At 41.6% G+C, this 12,588-nt stretch overlaps 1 long non-coding RNA gene across 1 annotated transcript; it reads left to right on the top strand.

The window, feature by feature from the left end:
- Positions 1-6,130: 6,130 nt before the first annotated feature.
- LOC117271202 (uncharacterized) lies at positions 6,131-11,654 on the top strand. Its single transcript, XR_004502851.2, has 6 exons — positions 6,131-6,320; positions 8,206-8,292; positions 8,400-8,446; positions 8,840-8,938; positions 9,266-9,361; positions 9,506-11,654. It is a non-coding gene; the product is annotated as an uncharacterized LOC117271202 (long non-coding RNA).
- The last annotated feature ends 934 nt before the right edge of the window (positions 11,655-12,588 follow it).

The following is a 12,588-nucleotide window of genomic DNA, read 5'->3' as shown; positions in this document are numbered from 1 at the left end:
AGTCAGGCTCTTTCAAATATTTATTCTCCTGTAGATTATCACTGATAAATCAATACACATGTAGATATAGTTTACTTTTCCATCCTTTGTGTCTTTTGTTTGAGGAATAACCTCTTTAAATGTGCATGACTGTTTATCAAGTCAGGACTATTGAAACTTAAAGACTAAGGGCCATTTCATAGTCGACGCAAAGGCATGCAGATGCGAACACATCAAGACGCATTGGCCGCCATGATGCATGCTTGTATCTCAAAATGTGTTGTCCATTCTTTTGACACACGACACAGTGACGCGTGTAATACCATGCGTTGCCAGCGGGGGTGATAATGCAAGCAACGTACTTGAAATTAACCACATTTTATTCACAGACTAAGCAGGTATGAAATATGGCAGGCAAGGAGGAAAAACTTTACGAATTCGCACGGGCACACCCGCATTTATATAACAGTTCTAGTGCCCTTCACTCTAATAAAATAGCAGTACTAACTAGCTACAGCAGTACTAGCTAGCCAGAATGAACCAGTGACTCTGCTACCCCCTATTGCACAAGCAATGTATTGCATTTCAAGTGTCGTCCGCGTTGCTTGCATTCAATGTGTTGACTATGAAAGGAAGTGCGTTGCTCGCGTCGCTTGCTCGCGTTTCATGCGTCGACTATGAAACAGCCCTTAGTTGATTTACGGACACTGTTTGTTATGTATAGAGCAAAATGCAGAGTGTTACCAGATCATTTACAAAGGTTGTTTGTTTTTATTTCGGAGGAGGAGCATGGAAGAAAATTTCACTTTAAGCACCAGTTTGCACCAGTTGCATTTTTGATGCAACAGCTGCATCAAAAATGTGTATTTCATGCCCTGTCTCACTCCAAAGTTGTCAAAATCCGGCGCTTGGGCAGTAACTTGAACAGAAACCAACGGAAAAAGGCATCCTTTAAGGTCGGCATGACAAGCAGCCGGCCACCGTTATAGGTTAACAGTGTCCGGTGGCGTCAGGGGGAAACGCGGCGGGACAAGGACAAAAGTTAAGGCAGTGCTGTACGGACATTGTGCGTTTCTTTTGAAAGAGACTGTATGTAAACGGTAAATTTCCTGTGAAAACTTGTGTATTTTGAAAGAAGACAATGCATGTAACAGGCAGAACTTGACACAGTGTTCCAGAACGTCAACAAACAATGCACCCAGGGTACCTTGCATGGTCATATGTTGACATGGGAAATCCATGACCAAACACCAATATGTTGAAGGGGACACTGTGTATGGCTTCTGATTCTTCTGTTTATTAATTTATTTATTTCTGTGTCTTTCTGAAGTAACTGTAAGTATTGGTTATTAACTGTAACTGACACACCATCTATTTCTTCTTATGTGCTTTGAGGGAGGGGCAGGTAAAATAAGGTTGTTTTCTTCTCCCTGCTCCTTTTTGATCATGGAATGTGTATTATTCATTCTTACTTTCATTTTCTGTAACTGCTTATCCTGTTAGGATCCCAGCTGACATTAGGCAAGAGGCAGGGTTCACCCTGGACAGGTCACCAGACTATCACAGGGCTGACACATAGAGACAGACAACCATTCACACTCACATTCACACCTACGGACAATTTAGAGTCACCAATTAACCTGCATGTCTTTGGACTGTGGGAGGAAGCCGGAGCACCTGGAGAAAACCCACGCTGACACAGAGAAACTCCACACAGAAGGGCCCTGTGTTCAGATATCAAAGCAACATAATACATTTTGTTTGTCGTACTTGTCGTTCCTCTCCTTTATAGGAGAGATATAGAATAGTAGGCAACAAAAGGTGAGCTTTAATGCAGCTGATAAAAACATCCAAAAACAGGCAGGTAACAGGAAGTCCAAAAGAAAACCAACCGGGATAACACGATGAACTCAGGGGGAAAAAAACACAAAACAGGCAGGAAAAAGAGCAGGGAACGATTCCATGAACAGAGAACTGAAATCGAACGAAGGGATACACACAGGTATATGTACACAGAAACCCAATCACAAGAACGAGACACAGCTGTAGTAGGAGGACCAAACAAGACTAATATAGAACAGGTGTGAAGGGAAGACTCTGGGAACAGGGAAGGACTAACGAGACTGGTGGAAGACAGGTGTGATAGAAAACAGTGGGAGGAGACAAGAGACAGGAAGTGAAACCAGACACGACACATGAGGAGAGAATCTACAAAATAAAACAGGAAGCAGATTAAACATAAATGAACAACATAAAACACGGAAGAAAACAAACAGAAAACACAACGACAAAACATGAACAAAATCCCAGGATCATGACAGATACACAATTACAGTTACGCACACTCTCAACATTTCCTATGAATTAATGATCAAAATGGATGTACTGGTGTGTCAAATCAAGGTGTGAGTGTTAACAATAATGAAAGAAACCACTTTCAAAGGAGTGGGTTAAATTACAACACAAATGGGAGTATGCACAAATTACAACACCAAATTTCTCAAATCTCATGACATCCTCCCACTAATGGCAGTTTCACAATTTTTAGATTCAGTTTGAACAGGAAAGAATATTGAGTAATCTGCGAGCAGCTGATATATTGGTCAACTGACCACCATATTTGTCTGACTGCATCTTAAAGGAAGGCATTATCAATAATTATCTTCTTAAAAACAGTCATTTGCAACTTGGTGTCACTGTGAAGTCGTCGAATACTAGCACTTAGTCAGTGACTTCCAGTGTCAGACACCACCTTAAAAAGCCATCCTTTCATGTTGGCATGTTATGCCGCCAGTCACTGTTATTCTGTAGCGGCGCCTGGCATTGTTAGGGGGAAACCCAGCCAGACGACAATAAGGGGGTGAAAGACCAAGTAGGGCGGGTGAAAGGGGTGTTGGATGGGTCCAACAACCACCGACTTTCACTCGAGAGCCAGCGTTCACTTTCCATATGTATGTAACGTTATGCCCTATTATTTTTTTCTAAACTCAACCACGTGCTTTTGTTGTCAAAGGAAAAAAAACGTCAAGTCACAGTGTTGTGCCGACTTGGTGCATTTATTTTAAAAGAGACTGGATGCAAACTGTACATTTCCTTTGAAAACAGACAATGCATGTAAGAGGCTAAAGTTGACACAGTGTCAGAGAAGGTCAACAACCAACATACCTTGCACATCATATCTCAGTGTTGAAAGTCTGTGACCAAATGTGACGTGATCGGAGTGAGAATGTTTTATAATTTCAACATCATTAATTCAAACTACATTAAGAAAGTTTAGTTTAGATACAAAAGCTTTTACCTCCAGTTCTCTGAAGGCTGTATCTCGCTGAGGGTCAGGAAGGACAGAGTGTAACTTCAACATTCAACAGATTAAATTTTCTTGTTTTTTGTTTACATGCTGTGAAACACCCCCGATGTAACCAGATGGGGCAATAGTGCACCGTCAATAGGCCCGTTTCCACCGCAGGAACTTTGGGGTAATTTTACGGGGCCGGGGCCGTTTGTGCGTGTCTCCACCACAGGAACCACCCCCGAAGTAATCTCTCAAGACAGATTCTGCAATTTACATTGTAGAATCTGTCGGCAGCCCTGTCTGAAAGACAACTACGGAGGGGAGGAGGGCGGGGCTTTGAGTTTGAACGATGCTGCGCTTTAGCCAATCACAATGGAGGGGGCGTGACCAAGACGTGCAGGTGTCCCCAGGAAATGTGTACCTACAGAAACAGCAAGCTCTGGGTCCATAGTGACCGCTCCACCCAAAACGCCATCTTGTCAACGTGAAAATTTTTTTTTTTTTCCAGCGGATGTCTTAGTTACAACATGATTGAGCTAACTGAAGTAGTTTCATGTCGTAATCTGATAACGGGAGGCTTTTAACAGATGACATCCTGATGTTAGCTTTGCTAACTGTCCCTGTCAGCTAGAGCCACTGATGCTTTCTAGACATCGTGATTTCCCATAACTTAATAAATACCACACATAGCAACACAAAACTGCTTTGCTAGCTCAATCATATTGTAACTAAGATAACCGCTGAAAAAAATATTTTATTCACGGACCGTTTATTGAGTTAATACCTTATTTTTATACAGTCTATGGTTATTACAGACACCGCTAACGGCTAACGTTAACAGCTAACGGTTAGCCCAGCTAATCTACGATAACCATGTTATTTACAAAACGTGCACACAGAAATAGTAACGTTTGTTCAGTCATTGTGTTTATAGACTTTACAAACATCAGATTAGTCTACACGGTGATATAGTGACGTGAAAAATGTGATATATAGCTAAACTCTGCTGGTTTTCTACCCAGCGATTCCCTGGGGGCACCGCCGGAAGTGAAGGGCATGAGTGATCGCCGAGGCCCCTGCACTTCCGTTAGTCGAAAAACTCCGGGCTGTGCCTCCAGAGGTAAAGGAAGAAAAAAAAAAAGTTTTTTTTTTTTTTTTTTTTTACCGATGGATTTCCAGATTGCCCCCGAAGGACAGAGTTCCGGAACTTTTACAGGGGCTAAACAAGTCCCTGCCTTGGAGTAGGTACTCAGAACGGCCCCGAGAGACTCCTGGCTGGGACTTGGGGATTACTTGGTGCTGATTGGATATACTCAAGGCAGGATGTGACGTTTTGTAATTACTATGGTTACTGTGGATTAGCTGGGCTAACCGTTAGCTGTTAGCCGTTAGCGGTGTCTGTATTAAGTCATTAACTCAATATACGGTCCGTGAAAAAAAATTTTTTTCCAGCGGATATCTTAGTTACAACATGATTGAGCTAGCAAAGCAGTTTTGTGTTGCTATGTGTGGTATTTATTCAGTTTTAGGAAATCACGATGTCTAGAAAGCATCAGCTGACAGGGACAGCTAACAGCAGCAGCAAAGCTAACATCAGGACGTCATCTGTTAAAAGCCTCCCTTTGTCGGATATGACATGAAATTACTCCAGTTAGCTCAATCATGTTGTAACTAAGACATCCGCTGGAAAAAATATTTTTTTCACGGACCATTTATTGAGTTATTGAGTTAATACAGACACCGCTAATGGCTAACAGCTAACTACGTCCGGTCGCGCAACGATTATGTCACATCCAGAGTCCGGTAACTTTACAGGAACCTTCCTCCTACTCCGCTCTCAGTGGAGACACGGCGGTTCAGAGGGCCGAGCGAGAGGATGTTCCTGTAGTAGTTCCTGCCCCCCAAATAGTACCAGGAACTTCTTCAGTGGAAACGGGCCTAATGTGTGTCTATTAAAGTGGTTATTTTTACTGCACACAGGCTCAGGTTGTTATTTCAAGTGTTTGAAGTATCTTTTTGCCTTTTTCTCAATCCAGTCTGTTTCTTAGTGTACCTAAGTCTCGCTCAAGGAGAAGTCTCGTTCTAAAATCTTATGTTTATTCTGGGCGCATAAAAGAATGTCTCCAGCACAGCCCTGTTGATCAGAGAGGGGAAATCCTCTCACATGGTGACACAACATTGTCCTTTGTACAAGGTATGATCCCTGGACATATCAAGACTACCACAATCGAGCAGCAACAAGTCACATTCTTTACAACATAGGCACTCTTCCTCTGTGGGCACAGGGTCACAGCCCCACAGTAACACCACCCTCAGCAGCTGGTTTACCCTCCACTGCCTGCTGTCCCCCTTTCTTTCTCTCCCCATCTGCTCTACAATTGACCCTTGGCTAAGTCCCGCCCCCAGAGGCAGGGAAACTCTGCTGATATTCAACCAGCTGAATGAACGTTGTTTGATTTCCCCCAGAGATCCCTGCCCGTCCAGCAGCGGAGGTCCAGGGTGAAGCCAAACACCGTTCATCTACACACACTGCAATGCCACACAGCTGGTTCAATATCAGCAAAGTTTTCCTTTACATTCATTGTCTTCTGTGGCGATCAGCAGTGATGTGGTGGTTCACTTTTACACTGTGATCTGTAGCCTGTCATCTGCTTACTGTGATTAAACTACTAAAAAATGTTGTTCACATCAGTGAGTAAGACAGAAACATAGGGAAAACAGGGTCCTGGTTGAAAAATGCTGAAGTTACCCTTTGAGGTTCAGTACATCGTGCTCTAGAGGTCAAAGAGGTGGAGTTTCTGGGAATGGAGAACTGAAACAGGCTTCATAAGGAAAGTATTTCCAGAGTTGATGTCATTACTTCCAAGACAGTTTTTTTAAATCCTCTATTTAGGGACTGGAGGAGTCTCGATGGTATGAATCAGAATTTCAGCAGGCAAGTAGAGTCATTACTTCTCTGTCTCTCAGTTGAGACAGCGGACCAAAGCAGACCAACATGAACGGAGGGAATATCTAATTTACGTTCTGCACAACGATCTCAAGACAAGAGGTAAGATACATAGATAGACAGACAGATAGATAGATAGATAGATAGATAGATAGATAGATAGACAGACAGACAGACAGATAGATAGAGACAGATAGATATACAGACAGACAGACAGACAGACAGATGGACAGATAGATAGAGACAGATAGACAGACAGACAGATAGACAGATTGATATACAGACAGACAGATGGACAGATAGATAGACTGACAGACAGACAGACAGACAAAGGGAGGCTGAACTTCCCCTAAGATTTCATAGAAGAAATGGTCAAATATGCACTATTGAATTATTGAATTTACATTAAAATAAGAATTTACATTGCATTAAACGTGCGCTAGGATGACATTATGACTATGATGTTCAAACGTCAGCTGTTTATCACCAGTTTTCAAACGCGACCTCCCTGTTATACATTCTCGTGTCAGCACAGTGGGCGCGGAGCCTCCAAGCATTCCTATGAGACAGTGCTGAGCAGGGTTTTTTTCATGCAGCAAAGCGAGATGGTCATTGGATAAATGCGACAAAATCGTCACTTCCTGGGAGGCTCAGCTTCCGTGGAGCGGTAGGCGGGAGAGGACGCTTGGTGTCTGCATGCTGATTGGCGGAATTGTCTAAAAGGCTGAACCCCTTTGTGATTGACAGCGCTTTGGAAATATACACCGGCATCGGCGAGTGGAGTCTCCTGGCAGAGTGCCGTCCGGAGTTCCTTATTTCCATAAGCGATATAGCTCATTTTCACCGTTAAACCCATCTGAAAACCTTGGAGATGTGTTTTGCTGTGGTTCTATGGCATGAGTGTGGTTGAAAAACGGCTTCAATTAAGTGTTCCTTTTATAAGTTACTGCCTCGCTACAATATGACAGATTTTATGATGTAAATTTAAAATGAGCTTCCCCGGTTTGAAAGACCAGCAGCCGCCACTGATATATAGTATGTTGATATTTTGGTCAAGTAGAACCCAAAGAACTCTCACTCTCTGTTGGACCTTTTATGAACAAATTGTTAAAAAAACTTCAATAAGAAAAGTTTAATAAGTGGGATTTAGGAGAAGTAGTGCTACGTTAACAGTGCTGTCATCATCAAGTAGTTTTGGTATTTTTTGGAGGGAGAAAGGTACCATGATATTCAATTCAATTTTCAATTTTATTTATAAAGCCCAATATCACAAATCACAATTTGCCTCACAGGGCTTTACAGCATACGACATCCCTCTGTCCTTATGACCCTCGCAGCGGTTAAGGAAAAACTCCCCCCAAAAAAACCCTTTAACGGGGGAAAAAAAATGGTAGAAACCTCAAAAAACGGTAGAAACCTCAAAAAAACGGTAGAAACCTCAGATATCTCCACAGTTAGTGTTGTTTTGAAAATGAATCATGTTTTTGTTGGCAAGATAAGTAAATAAAAGATTCTTCTTTGTGTGATAAAAACAACAAAACATTAATTATTACAATATTGCATAAAACACATAACAGTCACGTGGTCTGACGCCACCACGCTGGTGTGACATACCATTCATTTGAACAGGGAACAGAGTGCAAAATGGCGTCCTTCAGTGAAACACAGCGTGTAAGTTTACACAGGCTAAAATTAACACATCTGTACACGTTTTAGGTAAAATATGTGGAAGTACTGCAGTTAAGGAAGTTACTGTCTGTATTTGGATGTGGATCGACTTAGTGAATTGATTGAATCAGAGTCGAGTGTGTTTTTCCGAAACAGCGCCGCATTGCTAGAATTTCCTCTTCCTGTAGCACTGTTAGCATGTGGAGGAATTCAACATGCATTTAAGAAATGTGCTGTTAAAGTGTTACAGTTTGGTGTCGTAATATGGAAATTTCATGATACAATTCATCATCGTTATACATTTTTGATGATACTGCAGATTTCCATCCAGTGCGTGGACAATGCTGACGGGTTCTGTGGTGTGATCGTCTATGGCGATCAAACATTTCCAGTTCCGTCTCCACGAGTAAGAATTATACCATTTCATTTGAAGTGTAGAATCTTATTCTGTTTAAATACACACTCTTACATAATCAATTTTTATGCAGTGCATGTCATGTGTTTTGTTTTCAGGGTGCTATAGGCTGGACTCTTTTTGGTGATGGACAAGGCCCTTACAGGTTAGGAAATTTAAAGTCCTTTATGTGAGGAATACACCAAAGTAAACTAGAAAGTTAAAATAGGCTCATATGAAGACATATCACAAAGTATAATCAAAATTATGGTGCAGCTACAGTGCAGTGCAAGATATGAATAGTCCCAAATTTCAATTGATAAAATGTCTTAAGCACTATTATTTATCAACTGAGGATGTCTTTACTCTTCATGTCACAGACTGTTATAGCACCTGGATGCCTAATGCTTTAATTGTCTTACCGCTCATGTTTCTCTGTACACTTTGTACATGCCATGTGTGGACTCAACTTACTTTAGTAATATACCAGACAATATTTGTTAAGACTAAAGACTTAACTTGTCTGATTTATGTATCTCTCTGTGCAACTTTTTTACAGTAGCTCTGTGCGACCTTTCCAGCCTGTCTCCTCTAATGATGGAGACGTGGAGGACACGGATTTGGATCCTCCACAGACTTACAGTTATTCACTAGCCAGGTAAAAACAGTCACAGGCTAATATTTTTTTACTGTGTATGTCAAAGATCATTACACCACCTGAAATGCATAATGTTTTAACTGAAGACTGAAGTGCAGGTAGTTACAGTGTCCATGCTTACTCTGACAGCTTGTACCATCACAAAGGGGCGGGCGTAGTGAAAGATCAATTGTGTTACCACTCATGTTTCTGATAGCAGCATCTGTCATAGCAAGAGTTAATGTGATTTAACTTGTGCACTTTGTACATGCATTGTATGAATTAACTTATATTACAATTCATACCTGTTAATGTCACTTATCTCTCTGTGCAACTTTTTTACTGTAGTTCTGTGCCACCTTTCCAACCTGCTAACTCTGACGATGGAGACGTAGAGGACACAGACTGGGATCCTCTGCATACTGCTAATAATTCACCAGCCAGGTAAAAAAAAAAAACAGGAAAGAAAAGAAAGGAAAGAGATCCATCAATCTACAGATTAGCAAATACAGACTCAGAGTACACAGTTAAGTATTTGAATTATCATAATATCAGTCATTCTAAACTTCTCTGTTGTGTCTCCCACAGTCTAAAGGAGGGTGAAAGAGCTGACTGAAGAAGAAGAAAAGAAGAGGACCAATGGCTTAGTACTGTACATAGTAATGTAGCGACAGCATTGTCTGTAGATCTATTGGGTTGGGTGCATATTGCTGCTGATCCATCATGTGACAGTGAAAATGTTATTCAGCACTTGAGTTTGTTGGTAAGCACAGTGTTTCAGCACCCTACCATTTCATTAGGACCTGTGGCTTTCCGTGCATTTTTCCTGTTTTCAAAGCTTTATGATAATTCAGTTATGTATGTATTGTTATTGTTTACATTTTTTTTTCTCAGGACATCAGTGGAATGTTCTAAACTAAGCACAAAAAGTAATGAAATTTGTGTTTGGTAGATTATTTCTTTGTTGAAACAATGCTTGTTGGAAATAAATCTTGGAAAGGTTGTTTATATCCCTTTTAAATGGTGCCACATTTGTAAGGAACATGCATTTGTCGGATGAGCAGCAGAGCTGAGTATGTGGCTTGCACCCATGTAAAATTTGCCAAATCGGCTCTGCCAATGCCAAACAGCTTTTTTGTTTTTGCTGTTGACTCTTGTTTGGTTTTGTTTGGTGGATTGGGTGATTGAAGTCTGAAGAAACAAGACATATTGGCAATTTAACAATTTATTAATTTAACAAACAGGAGCCTCAGTAGCGTGTGGAAGAACCATACACAGCCACAACAGCCTAACACCTCCTCCTCATGTTGGTCACCAGCCTGGTCACACACTGTTGTGGGATGGCATCCCATTTTTAAACCAGCATTTGTCGCAAGCCACCCACCATTGTTGTGATGGTCTCTGATAAATTCCGCTCTGTGGGGGCGAGAATTGTCATCCTGGAGGATAGAGTTCGGTCCCAGACTGTGGAGATATGGGATTGCCACTGGTTGCAGAATTTCATCCCGATATCTCTCTGCATTGAGATTGCCTCCAATGATGACAAACCTTGTTTTGCCAGTGAGGGAGATGTCGCCCCACACCATCACACTGCCTCCGCCAAAAGATGTTACTCTATCCATGCAGCAATCAGCAAAGCGTTCTCCGCGTCTTCTCCACACTTTGACCCTACGATCCAACTGCTGTTGGCAGAATCTGCACTCATCGCTGAACATAATGTTCCTCCACATGTTCAGGTTCCAGTGCACATATTGCCAACACCAGCGCAAACGGGCCTGGCGGTGAAGGGCAGTCATGGCAAGCCTCCTGGCAGCCCTATGAGACCAGAGATTGGCTGCATGCAGTCTGTTCCGGATTGTCTGAGCAGAGAGCCATCGGCCATATAGTCCTGCAAACCCTGACTGCAAATCTGTATAAGACTGCATATGGTTTCTGAGTGCTGACAGGATGAGAAAACAGTCTTCTTGGGGTGCCGTCTTCTTGGGACGCCCACTTTGCGGCCTGTTTCTGACATCCCCTGTTATATAGAACTTGGCCTTCAGTTTGCAGATGGTACTAGGGCTCACTCCAAATAATGCTGCAACTTGGTTTTGCGAAACACCAGCTTGAAGTTGCCCTATCGCACGGGCCCTATCCAGAACAGTCAAATGTGGCATGCCGATTGTTGGAGTAGACACCAACTGACCACTGTAGCAGTGCCCATGCTCACAGGTGCTGACAATCAGGTGCCAATCACCTGGGGGTACCAGAAGCTCAAAACAAGAGTCAACATAAAAAAAAATGCTATTTGGCATTGGCAGAGAAGATTTACCAATTTTTTTCATGGGCACAGCCCACATACTCAGCTCTGCTGCTCATCCCACAAATGCATGTTCCTTACAAATGTGGCACAGTTTAAAAGGGAAATAAACAGGCTTTCCAACAGTATAAGATTTTTTTTGCCAAGAAGCATTGTTAGAACAAAGAAATAATGTACCAACAATAGCAGATCCTGCTATGCGATCTTTATCTTATTTACACAACTTTCCTTATTTTTTGTGCTTAGTTTACATTGTGATAATATGCAGTTGCTACAATTACTGGCTAATGTGAGTTCTTGTAATAGGGATTATTTATATATTTATGTATAGCTGTTGCTGGCCCAAAGCGGGAAATACAAACCAGAATTTTATGTGCTGTCTTATTTCTTTACTGAGAGTATTTATTAGGCAACAGAGACTCAAAAAACCAAAACAAAGCTAGCTGTCTCCCTGTTTTCAATCTGTGTTTCTCAGTTTTCACCAGCAGCATAAAAAAGTATCCTTGTACAGATCCTTCTGTTAAAACAATAATAAATTTTGCTTGGCATACCAACAGTGTCAGAGGCCTTTCTTTGAAATCTACATTGTAATATAATCTGTCACAATGTGCTAATTACACTACACCATATTTAGCTGCCCTTCAATTGCCTGTGTAAAACTGCACTCGCCACAGTGACACAACATGTAAGCTGGGCATACAGCACACAGTAGCTCACCTGGTAGGGCTGGCACCCCATGTACAAAGTCTGAACATAAATTACAAATCGCCTGTAAAGCATTTCAATAGGTTGCTCTATAATAACAAACAGAACAAACAGATATGTGAGTCTGATAACATTTTTAATAAATCAGCATCAGTCCTAACAGGATGTGAGTGTTTCATTGACTTACTGTACAGACTGAAGGCTGCTGGAAACTGTCTGACTTGACCACAACTTTTTGTCACCACCCCCTGCTGCAGCCGCCTGATCTTGTCCACTTTCCAGGCGAGGCGCAGTTCATCTCAAACGAGTCAAGTATCCGCAGACAGCCAGTCACTCAGAGTGGCCCACCCTTAATTATGCGTAACTTGTTTATTTCTAGGGGTGTAATGATCCATTGATGTGGATCGACATATCGATTCGATGATCAGTGATCCAGTTTCATCGATGCAAAGTGAAACTATCGATATATATATATATATTATATATATTATAATATTGTCAGCTCAAGGTTAATCTAATCTGTCGGGAGATGCAGCAATTTAAGCCAACAGTGATTACAAAAAATAAAGTTAAAAGTAATTTGTTAAGCTATGAGTAGGGGGGAAAAAAGTCTGCTAGCTGCTGGGCTAATTTATGCAATGTAAACATGCTGAAGTTAAAATGTGTG

Source organism: Epinephelus lanceolatus, chromosome 13, assembly GCF_041903045.1.
Source record: "Epinephelus lanceolatus isolate andai-2023 chromosome 13, ASM4190304v1, whole genome shotgun sequence".
Lineage (NCBI taxonomy): Eukaryota > Metazoa > Chordata > Actinopteri > Perciformes > Serranidae > Epinephelus > Epinephelus lanceolatus.
Note: the sequence above shows the minus strand (reverse complement) of the source record. Positions and strands in the feature narration are given on the sequence as shown.